We start from the raw sequence: 6,768 nt of genomic DNA on the forward strand, positions 1-6,768 counted from the left end.
GGGGGCCGGGGGCTCATCAAATCTGAGTTCTATCTGTGAGAAAGTTAAACAAGGAATTAGGGAATCTCTTTGCATAAATAGTTAGGTGTATGTGTGTGCATGTAGCCCAGAGATTTGCACATGCTCTGGTCCCGGGGATTTTAAATACAGTATTTCCTTCAGAACAGGTAAATGGCAGTACTTATCCCATTTTACTTCCTTCTTGGTTTGTACTAAATTTCCAATCCCAAATATATTTCTGTAAGATGGAAACTTTTTAATCTTATTGGAGAAAAAGAAATGCCTGAAGTGACCAAATAAAAACTTCACTACTGAGTGAAAACAGGAAGAAAAGGCTTTGTTACTTGTTGAGAATATCGGTTGCAAACAACACAGTCAGTCTCCGGTAGGTCACCTGGAAAACTAGGAGGTGTGCCAGGAGAATCTGTGTGGACTGGGGGAGACAAACATCCAGGATCAACAGCGGCTCCAAGTATGGCTGTTCTCCTGGCCGCCTCACTTCCCTCTCCCGACTAGTTTCTTGATATCCCAATGGTTTCTGATCACTCATCATCAGTGTGCACATGGCTCTGTGGCTTCCAATACTACTCTTTAATCACAACCCTTCTATTTCAGATCCCCCTCCCCCTACCTATCCACTAGCAGATTCTTGCTGCATTTTAAATTCTGATTGGCTCACTTCAACTGTTGAGGCCAACTTACCTCAGAGACCATTGTCTGGCCAGTGCAATGGCTGTGCTTGGTCGGTTGCCTGTCGCTGATTGAATTCTCTAAAGCAAGTGCGAGGAGGGAGGTAAAATGATGTGGTCAAGGCACAGTATCCTTGGAAAAGGGCTGGGCTGCTGATGTTCAATGACAGCCAGCAAAGGTGCTTTCTTTTTTCTTTTTAAGCTTTTATTTATTATTTTTTTTATGTGTATGCGTGTATTGCCTGCATGTAGGTTAAGTACACCCATGTCGTAAGTACACCCATGTCGTGCAATGCCCGCAGAGGACAGAAGAGGCTGTTGGATTACCTGGGACAGTTGTTAGCTGCCATGTAGGTGCTGGGATTCGAACCTGGGTCTTCTGCAAGACCAACCAGTGTTCTTAACCACTGAGCCATCTCTCCAGGCCCGCAAAGGCGCTTTCAAACTGCAGCTTGAAGACAAGTTTTTGTTGTTGTTGTTGTTGTTTTGTTTTTGTTTTTATTTTTATTTTTACCCATTCAATCACTGGTTCATTCTGGTGCAAATCGCATTAACGAAAGATCTGAGGTGATTTGCAAGTCTCTATTCAACATAAGATCAGATGGCTAAGAAAATACAAGAAAGGAGGGAAAAGAATAGGGAAGAAAGAGTCAAGGGGAAGTGCTATGGCCTGTTGTATTTTCCAAAAATTTACATTCTCAAGTGTGATAGCATCTTGAAGTGGAGCCATTAAGTGTTTGGGTCATGAGAGCAGGGTTCTCACAAAATAGTGCCTTCACCTGAGGGTCCTCAGGGAGTTTGTTTGCCCTTTGTGCTCTGTGAGGATGCACAAGAAGGCACAACTCTGTGAAGAAGGAGAGGGATCCCTTCTCAGACATCTAGTCCCTGGCCTCTAAAATTGGCAACCATAAATTTCTATTGTTTATAAAATTACATAGCATAAGGCATAAAGTATTTTGTTAAAGCAGTGGGGAGGGGAGAGTGAGCTTTGAATTTGTCACTAAATCTAAGACCTCCAAACTTAACAGCAAGTAGCTCCATACAGTTAGAAGTCCAGAAAGAAAAGGCTATTTATAGTAGGATAGGCCACAGGCCAAGCCTGTAGAAACCTGTCCCTCAGCAGGGACAGAGTCTCTTCTGGCTACTTTGCTTCATGGATAGCCTTAACAGGGTAGGAAAGTCCAGATTATACTTCAAGACTTCTTTTGGTCTTGAGTTCACAATGATAGTCAAGATTTCATTGTCTGGGGCAAGAAACAAATCATTAAGGGGGCAAAATTTTATATAACCAAGTCAGCCTCCAACACAATCCTGTTCCATTGAAGCTTTAACCTCCAGCCCCTCCAAAATTGAGGAAGAAATGGAAAGCTGAAAAGGTGGATTGTAAATTTCTCATTTCTTGTTTATTGTGCGTACTAAGGCAAGAAGCACACAGGAAGGTGAGCTTGGTGGTTTTTCTACTCTCGTTTTTCGCATGTAGCATTTCTGATAGTCTCAGATCTTCTGAGGCTCTTGATTCGCTTTTTCTTCTTTATTTTGATGACAAAGCAGCAAAAAAAAAAGCCCTTGAAGCCTTGGTCCTGGTGTAGGACAATGGGGGAGCTCTACCAGATAGAAGCAGGTAGGTTGTGCCCCGTAAGATGCTCTGGAAAATAAAACAGAGTGTTCCTCAGACCTGAATCGTTCTATTCATCAGTACTCAGGGAGCACCTGCCATGTTCTAAGTGACATTCAAAGCATATATGTGATGTGACATCTAGAAGAAAGTGGCTAGTTTGTACAGAAATTGGCCACTGTTGATACTTGATTGATAACTTTATGGGAAAGAGCAGAAGTGATCCTTCACTCTTTAACTTCTGCTGAGAAGAGTGTTGTGTAGATTGCCAAGATGGTGATCCTGAAAGCCATTTACAATATTCAATTAACAATAATTAAGGCACTCAGTGGGAAGCTCCTCACTGACTTGCTAAATAGCAAAAATTGGTACTTGGCATTCCCAGTGGATGAGAGAAAAGATAATAAGCACCCCAATGGTAAAGACAATCGAAATGAAACCAATTATGGCCAAATTATGTTACACAAATAGAAACCCAAGTTGAATCAAGAATATTTAAGTTTTTGACAAGAAATATTAAAAAAGAGATATAATAACATTTTAGCCATTAATTTATGATCTAATCTAGTTTAGTTCAGGGAAAGAAACTGGTTTATAAGCCTTTAAGTTTTACATATGTTGACAAGGGACCACAGTCTATTAAAATGCTTCATATTTGTAGGAGCTAGTAAAGTCTAATTTTCTGTTAATATAGTTAATAATGAACCATAACTGATTCTATTACCAATAGTCTTATTAAAAAGGCAGTTAGCTAGTCATTTAGTCCATCTTTTCACAATCATATACTCACAAAATATTAATGATAATTTGATTTACTATATTTAACTTTTGCAATTTTAAACTATTCTATACCAACCAATTTTTATAGCATTTAAAACACTCTTTACTTGTTTATAGTTTTCTTTTCAGCTACTTTCTTAGTATCCTTCATCAATTTCTCTTCCTCTATATGTTTGAAGTTGTGTAATAAATCCTAGACTTATAATGATCCCCCAATATTGAATTGGTCATGGGTTGCCTTACATGCTTATAATGCAGTAAATCTAAAGCATAGAATCCCTAGTGGGTTTTACCCAATCTAACTTCTCCATTAGTATGCCACAACATGTATAAAGATATTTTAACCACTAGTATTTAAGTCTAAAGACCTAACCCAGGCTGATCTCTGGCAAAGGAAAAACAATTAATGCATTACTCAATAATATTCATGCAAGCTTTAGCAAAATTTCTATTCCAAATACTCAAGTCTATTCTTTGGAATGTACAAATTTATCAATTCCCTTATGTTAGTGCTTTTTAAACTTTTATAAGCATGTTTGAATAAAGATTTCATTTTTATTATCAGAAAGACAAGCTCAATCTTTTCAAATAAAAACAACTCTGAAAAGGCACAAATCATTTTAAGATATTCATGTACATCTGTATAAACATGTATATGCATATGTATAAACATGTATTTACACATATGCACACGTTTTCAAAAAAATGACCACATGTTAACTAATTTAAGGACTTCATAATAGTATGGATAGACTCTACATCATTTGATGAACCCTCAATATATCACTCTCAATGTTAAGGCTCTATCCAGTTTGCTCATGCATCATCCTTATGCACTGATTGTTCCCTTGGGCTGAGTTTCTATGGGTATGTATTTAAGCAGGCACACACACAAAATTGCCTGAGAAAGGTGATATCATTTTGCATTGCCTTGGGCAGTGTATGGAAATGTCAAATAACTTCTCAGGACAGCTCTGAATTTTCTTTTCTGAAAGATGAAAGGAGATAATTTTGCTGCCATTTATATTTTTTGATACTAGGCATATAGAACATGCTTCTGCATGCTAGTCACCTGTTTCCTTCTAAATTCCCAAATATTTCTGCTGTCCACTTTCAGATAATAAGAATGCTGACCTCCGTTGGTTACATATTCATTACTGCAAATGTTGTTTCTACTTTGCATTCGTCTCTTAAATTTCTTCCAGTATTCTTTATGGCTATTTTGGAATGCATTTATTTATTTATTTATTTATTTATTTATTTATTTATTGTTTTTATTTTATGTGTATGAGTGTATTGCCTTGATGTGTGTAAGCACACCCATGTTGTGCAATACCCATGGAGATCAGAAGAAGGTGTCAGATCCCCTGGAACTGGAGTTATGGGTGGTTGTTAGCCACCATATGGGTGCTGGGAATCTAACCTGAGCCCTCTGTAAGAGCAGTCAGTGCTCTTAACCACTGAGCCATCTCTCCAGCCCCAGTGCTTGTTTTTAAATATAAATATTTGTATTAATTTTGACGTTTCAAAAAAATTCCATTAGGGAGACTAAGAGGTGTTTTGTTCACTTTTTTGTCACAGTTTGTAAATGGCTCTCATTTTAAGTGTAGGCTCTGGAAAGCAGTTTCAGCCTCTCTCTCTCTCTGTCTTTCTCTCTCCCTTCCTCCCTCTCTCTCTCTATCTTTATCTCTCTTCCCTCTCTCCCCACCCCCCTTCATTCATTGAAAAGCACTAAGCAGCCATTGTGAAGATATTGTGGTCAGATGTGTGAGAAACAAAATGACAACTATTCAAGGTAGAGTGAACAGCAGTGAACAGGACAGTAGTGACTTTGGAGTTCACTCTTAAATACTTTATTTATTATTTATTTTTATTTTATGTGTATGAGTGTATTGCCTGCATGATGTAAGTGCACCTGTGTCGTGCAATGCCCATGGAGGTCAGAAGAGGGCATTGGATTCCCTGGACCTGGAGTTACCGATCATTGTTAGCCACGATGTGGGTGCTGGGAATCAAACCTGTGTCCACTGCAGAACAAACAGTGCTCTTAACCATTGAGCCAGCTCTCTAGCTCCTGCAGTTCAGTTTTAAAAACAAGGTCACTGAGTGGGAATCTTGGACAGAGGTGTATTTGTTGGTGAGACAACTGGTTTGCTTTGGTGGCATGGCTGGCTTCACTTGGCATTAGATGATGTGCCACCTTCAGTCACATCCTATGTCTCCTTTAGGGAATGCATTTATTTGGATTTAATAATGAACTCTGGTTTGAAGCAGAGTACTGCTTAGCCCTATTAATCCAAGTCATCCAGATATGTTCTACACTCAAATAAAACTAATGGCCTGAGCGAACATACTTTACCAAGGAGAGCATCTGTCTGATGACCTCTAAGATTTCCATCAGAATCATAGTTTGCCAAGCTGACCGCATCCTTTATAGGTATGTGATCAGCCAGCTGGCAAGCCCTGAACACCACTCTCACCCCAGGCAATCAGCCAACAGCCCAGCACTCTAAGCAAGATTCTTTCCCACTACAGCATTCACTTACTTTTGAGGTGTTATTCACATTCTATTAATTGGGATCCTTTGCAAAGGCTTTCAGGCCTATTGAAGTACCCGTTCTCCCATCAATTTCTAGTGAAAACGTATAGTGCTGTCACACATGTTTTCAGCAAGAAATGTACAAGATTGAAGTTTATTTTTTTCCCACTTTACCTAACTCAGTTGGACAGCAATGAGGCATGGGAACTGTCAGTCATTTCTAAGGATGACAATTTTCTTTTTTGTTTTTTTCTTTTTTGGAAGAATTATTTTTTTAAATTATTTATTTAATGGCCACACAATCAGAAGAAGCATTTCATTACAACAGCATTACAACAATTTCCAGAGCTAAGATGCATCTCCTTCAAAATTGGCTGTGAATTTTTAGGTTTACAGTTGAATTAGTACAGTTATACAATATTGTACTCAGTATAAACCCTATAAGACATAAAATTAAATGAGGTTTTAAACTTTAAAAAAGATCTCCATTTTACTATTAACAGTTACTATTTACAGTTTCATACAGAAAAATTCATTTTCAATACAATTGACACTAAGATGCACATGCATTTCTAATCTCTATATATCTGGTTATTACTAGTCACAGTTGGTTACTTTCTGAGCTTCTTGGCATCTGAGCATGGATATAAAGTCATCAGGTAGATTTCAATGGTAATGTTTTTCACATCCACCAATTACTAAGGAGCAAATTTTCATGCTTTGAAGAATTATTTTTTTTTAATTTTTTTAAAATTAATTTATTTTTATACCAACTTCCCAGATAGCACCTCCCATAGCCTCCCTCCCCCAACTAGAGCCCTTATACTCTGATATCCCTGCTACTGGCTGCTGTGTTGTCCACACCCCCAGCCATTCCCCACTACTTGCCCTTCCGGTGAATCTAGTCAGCCTATCTAGAGATCTTTGTTTTAGGAGGGTCAGCTTTTCCTCATCTAGCAGTAATCAGTTGAGTATATTCCTTTGGATAAGATGGGGGTCTGCTGTTCATTTTCCCAGTTCTATGCTGGGTTACAATCTGGGAGTCCCTTTGGCCACCCTGATCAACAACTCAAAAGAAGGTATCGCTTGTCTGGCATTGTTGCTTGTTATGTAGCCTTTAGCTATACATATGGACTCTTAGGAAG

The 6,768-nt window shown here is 38.4% G+C and overlaps 1 long non-coding RNA gene across 1 annotated transcript in view; it reads right to left on the reverse strand.

The window, feature by feature from the left end:
* Nucleotides 1-2,247: 2,247 nt before the first annotated feature.
* Nucleotides 2,248-6,768, reverse strand: part of LOC115068126 — a 16,022-nt gene continuing 11,501 nt past the window's right edge. The window contains exon 3 of the long non-coding RNA XR_003847504.1: nt 2,248-2,334. This is a non-coding gene — a long non-coding RNA (uncharacterized LOC115068126). The remainder of the gene's footprint in view (nt 2,335-6,768) is intronic.

This window comes from Nannospalax galili, unplaced genomic scaffold (assembly GCF_000622305.1).
Source record: "Nannospalax galili isolate Female #2095 unplaced genomic scaffold, S.galili_v1.0 scaffold751, whole genome shotgun sequence".
NCBI lineage: Eukaryota > Metazoa > Chordata > Mammalia > Rodentia > Spalacidae > Nannospalax > Nannospalax galili.